This window comes from Mus pahari, chromosome 3, assembly GCF_900095145.1.
Source record: "Mus pahari chromosome 3, PAHARI_EIJ_v1.1, whole genome shotgun sequence".
Lineage (NCBI taxonomy): Eukaryota > Metazoa > Chordata > Mammalia > Rodentia > Muridae > Mus > Mus pahari.
In genome coordinates, this window is record NC_034592.1 from 151,307,966 (window position 1) to 151,319,049 (window position 11,084).

The 11,084-nt window shown below is 47.7% G+C and overlaps 1 long non-coding RNA gene across 1 annotated transcript in view; it reads left to right on the forward strand.

Moving 5' to 3' along the window:
* The window catches only part of LOC115063637, a 28,507-nt gene extending 17,721 nt beyond the window's left edge, over positions 1 to 10,786 (forward strand). The window contains exons 2-3 of the long non-coding RNA XR_003843499.1: positions 1,396 to 1,519; positions 10,598 to 10,786. This is a non-coding gene — a long non-coding RNA (uncharacterized LOC115063637). The remainder of the gene's footprint in view (positions 1 to 1,395; positions 1,520 to 10,597) is intronic.
* Positions 10,787 to 11,084: the final 298 nt, after the last annotated feature.

Genomic DNA, 11,084 nt, shown 5'->3' on the forward strand with positions numbered 1-11,084 from the left:
TGAGCAAGCCAGGGGAGGCAAGCCAGTAAAGAACATCCCTCCATGGCTTCTGCATCAGCTCCTGCTTTCTGACCTGCTTGAGTTCCAGTCCTGCATCCCTTGGTGATGAACAGCAGTATGGAAATGTAAGCGGAATAAACCCTTTCCTCCCCAACTTGCTTCTTGGTCGTGATGTTTGTGCAGGAATAGAAACCCTGACTAAGACAGTTTGTCTAAAACCAATCTCCTGATCCGTTCTCTTATAAGCTAAGCGAGAGACTTTGGTGAAGGGTAATGAATACAAAATGGCAGTGTGACAAATTTAGCTGCTGTTGGAGAAATCTTGTACAATAGTCTCAGAGGTATGGAGGGAAGGAGATTGTGTAATGGAAAGAGCTGGAGACAGCACTAAGCAGAGGTGTATGAGGAAGAGAGCAAGGACATCAACTGTGGAGCTCAGGGGAAGGGTTTGGATAAAAACCTCCCTTCCACAAGGAAACCATTCCTGGTGGAATCTGGGTACCCTAGCTCATTGCCTCTCATCCTTGGCTGTATGGCAGAATCCCCTGGGATTCACCAGCTCTGGTGCCCAGGTGACTTTCCAGACAAGTGCAATGTGGACAACAGGGGTAGAACCAGTTAGAGGGTGTTTGGGTGGGTCTAGAGAAGCATTGGTTTGAGCAAGGTAACTCTGGGAGAGGTACCTTCCACATTATAGAAAACGCCCCCAAACAGGGATAGGCTACACAGCGTTCAGCATCCGGCTCCTTTGGAAGCAACAAAACCCCCAAGGCTCCCTTATGAGAAAGACTTTATTGACTCAGGATGTGAAAGGTCTATCGATGGAACACAGCACAGAGTCCAGGACTCCCCCGTGTGATGAAGACTTGCCTGGCTTTTCCTGCCTTCTTCTTTCTTCCTTTGTTTGCTTCACAGTCCTGAGGTCTTTTCACTGTAGCCCAAAGTTGCAGCCACTTCAGTGCAAAGAGCCCCCCACTTCAGTAGTTTCCCAAATAGTCCTGGGAGAGTTTCTCATTGGCCAGCTAGATTGAGCATGCCTATGAGCCAATAATTGCTGTCTTGGAAGACTTGGGCAATGCTGAGTAGATGAGTGTGAGAGAAGTGTCCACTCTGGGTGGGACACGGGTCAGACCAGTTGTTGCTGAGTCAGGCGGGCTGAGCTCATGGGCGAGCAGATAAAAATTTAAAATTGGAATCCAGGGTGGGGCTGGGAGCCCTGCACCCATTTGCTAGTCTCCGTAAGTATTCCCACCGTGGCTGATTTCAAACATAATGTCAAGAGGCTTCAAAACTTATTGGTAGCATGCCAGTGGGCTCCAGTGAGCTGGTAAGAGCTGGCTCCATCACACCATTGGCGGAGACCAAAGGGGAGGTGTTTTTTTTTTTTTTTCCTAGCTAACCATCCCTATGGCGCCAGCATCAAAATAATGGGAAGAAATGTCACTGCATGATTGCAGGGAGGCAGAAGGAGCCAGGAAGAGCCCGGCTGAGTTCTAACTGTCTTCTCCATCCAGCTCCGGTGAGTAGGCGCCTCCTACAGAGCACAGAGAAGTTTCAGGAGCCTTCATCGTTCCCATAAAAGTAGATTCTAGCAGGGAATCCAGGAATGCGTCACCAAATGGTTGCTGTCCACCAAAGACAGTCCCCATCTCAATTTTGGGATACAGAAACAAAAGTGGTCCTGTAGTGTGGGAGGCTGGCATGCAGGAGGATGTCACGGGATGTAGAATACCACAGAAGAGGAAATGGGGCATCTAGGCCAGAGGAGCAGAGAGTAGGGTTGAGTGGGTGGTGGATGTAGGGAAATTTCACTTGTGCTGGGTTTACAAGGGCGTGTGGGAACTCCACGGGTAGGGGTGGTAATAGATGGGGGAGGGTGGCCAAGTACAGCATTTGAGAAGTCATGGGGTACAACATAATTTTAAGTGGTTTCAGAAGGACACAGGTCACCTCGGGGCTGGGCCTTAAGTCATGTGTTGCAGAAGTTGGATTTTGTCCTTGCTGCTGGCTTTAAGAGGCCAAATCCTATGTCTCCGTGTAGGAGACTCCATTCAGAGTCAAGCTGATTACAGAGAGGGGGACAGTATGGAGGTCTTTGGGACTTCATGACAGGAGTGGGAGGAGTCTCAGGGAGGAGACAGGGAGGAGACAGGAAGCTTCGTGGTGACCAGTTGAACGTGAGGGAGGCGTGAAGCCAGAAAAAAAAAAATCACTTCCTGTTCTGAGTCAACATTATCTTCAAACCAGTGGGAAGGGCAAGGTGGGCTTCGAAATACAAGAGGAACTTATCATTACCCAGTAGGACTTTGGATGTGTAGAGGCCTCACTGCCTCTTGTCCTAAGCTAGGGCAACCAGTAAAGTCAGGCAGGGGGACATGTAAATGAATTTCCTTCACTGTGGCAAAGTCCCCGGCACAAGAAACATAAAAGAAGGAAACATTAAAAAAACTTAAGGTGTCTGAGGCCAGCAGATCCCTTGGAGCTGGAGGTGTAGGTGATTATGCAGATGCAGATGCTGAGAAGCTATCTCAGGTGAGCAGCAGATGCCTTCCACAGCAGAGCCACCTCTCCAGCCCCAAGGAGAGAGTGACCCGTGGTCAATCTCCAGGAAATGCATGATAGAAGAAGAGAACGGGCTCCCGCAAACTGCCCTGACTTCTGTGACCGCTGGCCTCTTTTGTCTTTGCCTCTGCCTCAGGCCAGCAAATCCTGGCAGGCAATATGTGTCAGGGCAAACCTGGTCGTCACATGATGGCTGGGAAGCAAAGAGAGAGACAGGAAGAGGCAGGTCTGGGGAATCCCTTCTCTCTCTCAAGAACACATCCACACCTCAGTGACCCAACTTTCTTCCACAAGGTCTCACTTCCCCTCTTCCCGCTTCCCTCCTCCTCCTCCTTCTTTTGTCTTTTGTTGTTTTTGTTTGTTTTTTTCTTGAGACAAGGTTTCACTGTGTAGCCTTGGCTATTCTGGAACTAGCTCTGTGAGCCTCAGACTCACAGAGATCTGCCTGCTTCTGCCTTCCGAGTGCTGGGATTAAATGTGTGCGCCACCATGACCCAGCAAAGCCTCACTTACACCACCTCCAAATAGAACCATCAGTAAGGGACCAAGCTGTCCACAGGCAGCCTTTGGGGAACTTTTCAGATCCATAAAAATTATTTATTTATCTAATTTATATGAGTACACTGTCGCTGTCTTCAGACACACCGGAAGAGGGCTTCAGATCTCATGACAGATGGTTGTGAGCCACCGTGTGGTTGCTGGAATTTGAACTCAGGACCTCTGGAAGGGCAGTCAGTGCTCTTAACCACTGAGCCATCTCTCCAGCACCGGCCCATTTTTATTCTAGAGAAAAAAAGGAAGAAATAAAGAGGGAAAGAAGGGGAAAAGGACCTTTTATTTTCTCCCCAGAAAGAGAATCAGTAGGTTCGTCCGTCCGTCCGTCCGTCCGTCCGTCCGTCCGTCCGTCCCTCCCTCCCTCCCTCCCTCCCTCCCTCCCTCCCTCTCTTCCTTCCTAACTTTTTCTTTTTCTTTTCTTTCCTTCCCTTCTTTTGAGACAGGGTTTCTCTGTGTAGCCCCTCCTGTTCTGGAACTTGCTCTGTAGACCAGGCTGGTCTCCTCCGTCTCAGAGATCTGCCTGCCTCTGCTTCCTGAGTGCTGGGGTTAAAATCGTGCACCACCACCGGCAGGATTTAAGTTTCTAAGGTGTCAGATTTGAACATACATTTATCCCAATTTTAATGATTTGGCCACAATTTAGTGGGATATGGAATCTTTTTTGTTTTCCAGTTTCGAGGATGGCTCTTGTGGCCTTGAGGGGGCCGGGCACCTTTGTGCTGTCTTTAAAGCTGTGTTTATGAGGATGGAGATTGACAGGAAGCTGCGCACATGATCTTAGAGACTCATGGTTCCTGGAGTTTCTCCCCTCTGGTTTTGGGAGCTTTTCTTGAATAATTTATTTCTTTTTAATTGTTGCTTTCTAGAACTCCCAGTAATTGAATGCTTCATGTTGAATTTTAATTTTCTTGTGCCTCTGTTTCTCTTTCTGCTGCTTCTGTGTCTGGAAGAATCCGTACAATAGCTTTCCGAGCTAGCTTTAAAAATATGTTTATTTATTTTTTAGTGACAGGGTCTCATGTAGCCCAGGCTGGCCTCAAACTCTCTATGTAGCTGAGGATGGCCTTGAACTTTTGATCCTCCTGCCTCTTCTTCTAAGTGTTGGGATTACGAATGTGCACCACCACACCTCGTTTGTCTGTTGTTCTGTGAATGCAAGGTAAGTAGCATGTATCTAGCTCCTGAAGCCATCTTTTGAATTTCCAGTTGCTGTAGTATATCTTTAAATTCTCTCTCTCTCTCTCTCTCTCTCTCTCTCTCTCTCTCTCTCTCTCTCTCTCTCTCTCCATGAGGGTGAAGGTCAGAGGGCAGCTTAGGGGAGTGGGTTCTCTTCTTCTACCATGCAGATTCTGGGATTGAACTCAGGCCTTCAGGCTTGGTGGCAAGTCTCTTTATCCACTGAGTCATCTCCCTAGCCCATACCATATCTTCTACTTACCCAAAGTTATTTCTTGTGGGGCAGTGGACCATGCCAGGAAACTTGAGACCCCGGTACTCAGGTACCCACCTGAGAAGTTAGGCGCTCCCTGCTCCCTCCTAGAGTCCTGGCCTGGAACACGTGACCACACTCCCCATGTTGGTCATGTAGCCCAGAACAGAGTTGTGCATGCTAATGAGGTATCTAGAGGCCCTGAGGGTTTAGCCAATAAGCTCCCCCTCCCAGACATTTCTCCCTGAAAAAGGTATTTAATATCTGGTCCACCCTGAGGAGTTGGTATTCATCCATTTCCATGATGAACAGTTGATATACGATATGGATAAACAAGGACCGTCTCTTTCATCAAGAACCACCATGGGGAGCATGGAGAAGGCCGTTGCCTACGGAGCTGCAATGGCAGAAGGTCTCTCTGCACTCCCAGACATCCGCTACCAAGCTGAGGAAGATCAATCACCAAAGAGCTAAGCCGGAGCTCCCATTCCCCCAGCCCAGGGGTCATCATCGCTCTCAGCCCATGGCCCAGATTCCATTCCCAACTCTTCGTGACCCAGTGGCGCCTGGTGTTCACGAGTTTGGGAACATTTGGTCCCGGCTTCATTGCAGGCCTGTGGACCCCAGTGCTTCATTCCCAACTTCTGTGCGGGGGTTTCCAGCCGCAACTGGATGCCTGGGAATCGGGGCACCTAGCTTCGACCTCCCACATCTTAGACTGTGTTTTCTCACTTCCTGAGTGGTGTCTAGGCGCTTCCCTAATACCTAGCATCTGAGGCAGCAGTACAGGGTAGATGCAGTCCCAGAGGTGCCGTCCAGCACCCCAGCAGAGGGGCAGAGCACAGACCCACATCTGGCTCTTCGCATTCTGCCTGCCCAAGCGGAGCATCCCACACCCCTGTGGCGGGGCGGATGTGGACCCACAATTTCTCACTCTGTGAATGTCTTTTTATGCATACGATCATCATGAATGTGTGCATGTGAATGTGTACGCACATACGTGGAGGCTGAAGGACAATCTGGTGTGGCTGCTTGTATTGCGAATGCTAATTATGTTTCCCATAAAACTGCCTGGAGCTTCTGGGAACCTGTCCCCAGTTGGTTCTGACTGGTAAATAGAGATGTCAGCAGTCAATAGCTAGGAAGGACAGACAGAGGCGGGATTTTAGGACCCTGCCCCCTCTCGAGACCGGAAGCAGAGAGGAGAAGGAGGAGATCTGTCAGGTTGGGAAGAGTGTGGAGTGACGCCATGCCTGAGAAGAGGGCAGGACAGGAGAGCGCTGCCCTGAGGGTTGCCCAACAGGGTCTAGAGCGGCCAACATAGAACATAGAATTCAGTAAGTAGGAACTTGGCATTGCTGCCGGGAGGTAGATTCTAACAGCCTGGAGGTTATGCAGTGGCCCAGCTCTTGTGCCACTTAAGGCATATTAACATATAAAGGCTGAATGTGCATCTTTCCTTTGGGAACATTAACCATTGGGGATTGGGGTGAGCCAACCCCGGCCACCAGGATTAATTACTATTTAACGTTACCATGTGTAATGTCAGCCTCAGGATCATCACCCGCTCCTTTGAGACAGGGTCTCTGATGGGCCTGGAGCTCCCCAGTTAGGCTAAACTGACTGCTAGTGAGCCCCCAGAGCCTCCTTTCTCCACCTCTCCAGTGTTGGGATTACAAGCAAGTGTGAGTGTCATGTGAGGCCGTCCCCCGCTCTCCCTTCTTTAAGGCCATTTTACTGAGGTGGGGAGGAGGGGAGTTCAGGCTACTATTTCCCATTGGAGAGCTTCTGACGAGCTTTCTACCCGCTTCAACGTAGCTCTTGCTTTCTCTTCTGTCTCGCTGATCTGCAGCCCGGCAGCGCACCCACGGCTGAACGGCCTTTGAAGTCTTTCATTGGGGCTTCTGCTGAGCACATCACAAGGTCGAAGTTCACCAGTGACATCAGTGTCAGTCAGTGTCACAGGGCACCAGCCGTTTGGTGTCTGTGGTGGTTTGAGTGATAGTATCTCCCAAAGGCTCTGGTGTTTGAATACTTGGTCACCAGTTGGGGCACTGTTTAGGATTAAGTGGTGCAGCCCTGTTGGAGGAAGTAGTACATCACTGAGGGCGGGGCTTGGGAGTGTCTAGCTTTGCCTCACTTCCGGTCTGTTTTCTCTGCTTCATGCTTGCTTTTGAGGGTGTATGCACACAGCTTCTAGCTCCTGCCATCGTGCCTGCAGCTCCCGGCCGTGCCTCCTGCCACAGTGGTTTTAACCCTGTGGAACCACACGGGCTCAATTTTAAGCCCTTCCACTCTAGAGTTACGTCGTTGGTCGTGGGTCATTTATCACAGCCACCGGAGAGGAGTAGTTTTTATCCCATTTCCTGTCTCACAGGAGCCAGGAGAAGAGGGACATGAACAAGAGAGAGAGAGAAAGAGAGATCTCCCAGGAAAACTGTCAGCGAGGGCCACAACATGCTTTCTGTGTTGTGGCTGTAAAGTTTTGAAAATAATCGTTTTTGTTGTTGATAAAGCCTTCTGTAAAATTTTGTGCTGAAGATCCCAGTTGTGCCAGGAGTTAGCATCCACTTCCCCTCATAGTATTAGAGAGATGCCTTGAAACATGGTGGCGCGCGCGCGTGCACGCACACGCTCACACCAGCAAACCGCTCAGGGAAATGTCTTTTGATAATCTAAAATATCTTTTTTTCCCAATTTTATTAGGTATTTACTTCATTTACATTTTAAATGCTATCCCCAAAGTCCCCTATACCCTCCCCCCTTCCTCCCCTACCCACCCACTCCCCCTTCTTGGCCCTGGCCTTCCCCTGTACTGGGGCATATAAAGTTTGCAAGACCTAGGGGCCTCTCTTCCCAATGATGGCTGACTAGACCATCTTCTGCTACATATGCAGCTAGAGACATGAGCTCTGAGGGTGCTGGTTAGTTCATATTGTTGTTCCACCTATAGGGTTGCAGCCCCCTTCAGCTCCTTGGGTACTTTCTCTAGCTCCTCCAGTGGGGGCCCTGTGTTCCATCCTAGCTGACTGTGAGCATCCACTTTTGTGTTTGCCAGGCTCTGGCATAGCCTCACAAGAGGCCGCTATATCAGGGTCCTTTCAGCAAAATCTTGCTGGTGTATGCAATAGTGTCTGCGTTTGGCGGCTTATTATGGGATGGACCCCTCGGTGGGGCAGTTTTTGGATGGTCCATCCTTTCGTCTCAGCTCCAAACTTTGTCTCTGTAACTCCTTCCATGGCAGTTTTGTTCCCAATTCTAAGAAGGGGCAAACTAAAATATCTTTTAATGTTAAAAATGTGAGCCTTTGGGTTCATTTTAGAAAAACAGAGTTGATTTTATATTTAAGCTCATCTCTGTGTGTGAAGCCCAGTAGGCCTTGTGTCCATTCCCTGGTTATGCTGTGGTTGGATTCTAAGTGGTACATACACTTCACCAGACTTGAAAACTGGTGTCGCTCACTCAGGGTTCATTGGGACTGACCTCCAATCAACTCCCTTCATTTTGGAGACAGTATTCCCTACTGGGTGACTTGTATCAGTCCTTCTCTCTCTCATCTAGCTTTCCATAGGTGCATGCAAATCGTGTTGGATTTGACCTAGCAGCCGCATTTTAATTTGTTGGCGTGATGTGGTTCGTAACTCAGAGTGGATTTTAAGACTCATCAGACGGCCTTGCTGTGCAATTGGAAGGCAGTCTGTCCTTTATGGGTGGCCTCGTGCATGGAGGATCTAAAACTTGCTCACACATCGGAAATTCTCATGCTATTTTCTTTTCATTAGAGGAGAAAAACAGAATTCAGCTGGACATACACACTAAAATGAGATCCTTAAATAAACAGTCCAGGGCTTAATAATTTATGGGAAGATGCAAGGGAAAATAAGGAAAAAGAATGGAATCAGAGTAGACAAACACTACGTCCCTTTGAACTGTCCCAAACGAATCATCAGTACTGTGCGTCTGCAGTGTACAGGGCTATTAATGAGGTGGAAGGCGTTGGGGGGTGGATAAATAATATATCACACGGAATCCACATGTTCTGCGGACACCGGAGACCGCTGACACCTATCAATTTGTCTTACATCAGGTGCTATGAATTCACTCTGCTTGCAGCTTGTCAGTCTCTGCTTTAGGCTTAATAAATATTGTGGTATGCTGTGTGTGCTTAAAAAAAAAAAGTATTGTGGTGAAATGCAAAAGTAATTACAAAAAAGCTCAGTAAGACGGGTGCTGCTGGTGTGTGCTGGTGTGGAGGCAGCCCTCGCAGTGATGTGACTCCTCATACATCAGTTCCACAGCGTTCAGCCTCACGGTTTAGGGAAAGAAAAAGACCTTTGGGAAACTTCCCGTTAAAAGACTCTACACGCTGATTAGGGTATCTGTGGTTGTAGATGGGAGGAAATTAGCATTGTTCCCGTGAGGAAGTTATGGGGAGGGACGGGAAGTTATATATCCACCCAAACAGCAAAACCGGGTTAAATAGAGCTAAAAAAAAAAAGCCCTAAAATCATTAGTGGCCTAAGAGAAGTCATCGTCATTAGCCGTAGCAATGTCTATGAGAAATACATAACAGCTGAAAACAATAAAACTCGTGGTAATGTGTGGCACTGTAATATTGACGGCAGCATGTGGGGACCGCCTGACAGCTGTTAAACAGATGTGGCAATTAGCAAACCTTATGGTCACACTTCTGAGATTAGTATGCAGCGTGTTCCCCAGCAAAATTAGCCGACTTCCTTCTTTGTGTGGCTTCTTCCCAGTGGAGCGGTGCTGAGTGTGAGCCTCCATTTAGGCAGCTATAGCCTGAGCCTTAGAGGCGGGTGTGTGCTCGTGCGTGTGTGTGAGCGTGCATGCGTGCGCAGGCAGATATGCGTATGCGTTTTTTTGATGTCTTCTGAAAGATTTAGAGAAACTCGGAATTTTAACAAGAACAATATCAACTCGGTGCTGTAGCAGATACTTCAATTATAATCGCTAATGGACAAATTGAGAGATAAAAAGACTTTTCTATCATGTTGAAATTCAATGAACAGTTTTCAATTAGGCTGAGGATATAAAAGGGCTGGGGTGGGGGGAAAAGAAAGTGACTTTTCCTTGATGTTAACATTACTGAGAAAGATGAGAGGGACTTCGGTTTTTCATTCTGCTTAAGAGAGGCGGATAATGCTGCATATTTAAATTATAAATCAGGCCAACTTAAAGCAATATCAATTAGAACCAAGGTGGATGAGGCTTTAAAATGCCTTATATTTAATGATAAAAGCATGACTGTTAATCTCCATGGCCATCAAAGAGATAATTTAAGGTAGTAAGAAATCAGAGAATGATGTCACAAAAATAGGCCCTTGCAGCTTTTTGGACGGTATTATCGTAATTAATGTACTTCGAATGACTTTTTTTTTGTGCGTGGGTTATGAGCTTTCAGGGAAGCCTTTACTGCAGGCATAAAATATAAAACTCAAAAGAGTGGGTTTGACTAAGGTTGACTTGGAGGGTCCTTAGCCTTTTTGCTCCGGTAATTCCTGTAAAATAATAGTTTCATTTACAGGCGCAATTTATAATGGTGGATTTATGCCAGTTCGTTGGATATAAATCATAGTAATAGCATGATCTATTGTATGTCACTTGAGTGAATGCAAATTAAATATCGTTAAATTAAAGAAAAACTGTTAAAATAACATTAGGTTGTAACCGGAGCTTCTGAGATAAAGGAAGCAGGGTTCCGATGAAGTTTTGCTCCGGGGGCCGGGGGTGGGGGGTGGGGCGGTCTGATCTAATACCAGAAAGTGTCGCTCAAAGCAGGTTTACACATGCAAATAAATATGTCAATAGATGCCAGGGGGAGACAAAGCTGGAAATCCACGCTATTCTTTCACTCTAGACTCTAAGGACGACCTAAAAATTAAATACCTCTTTTTAGTGGGGTTTTGTTTCCTGTGATTTTTTTTTTAATCTCCTCCTCAGCAGCTGCAAACAAAGTCTCTTAATTTTCTGCGGATTGATTTTTTTGCTCCTGACTTGTGCCCCCTCCCCCCTCCGCCCTGTTTACAGACCAATTGTCCCAGTCATTTCCAGACACGACTCCACCCTGCACCCAGGCCCAGGTAGCGAGAGAGTCAGCTCTGCAGTCGCCGCTGGATCCCTGATGTTGCCTCTGTGGGGAGACAGCATCTGCTGGGACCCTTCCAGCCCTCACAGTCGACTGTGGATCAGGAAAGCCCGGGTCATTAATAAACAAGAGTCATTAAAATGCAACGCTCCGTCAGAGCTTCTTCCTCCCGCAAATCAGAATTCTCTTTCTTCCACTTCACAAGTTGATTACAACTCATCTTCAAAGCCAACCGGCGCCATTGTGCTGAGATAAATGAGGAGAGGAGGGTGGGGGTGGGGAGCAGGAATTATGACTTTAAATCCTACATAGGAAAACTCTCTACACCCCAAACCATACGGTAAGTGGGCCAGTCTCAGAAGAAATAAGTTGGATTCTGGTGTGTGTGTGTGTGTGTGTACACGTGCATGAGCATGCACACACACGTAT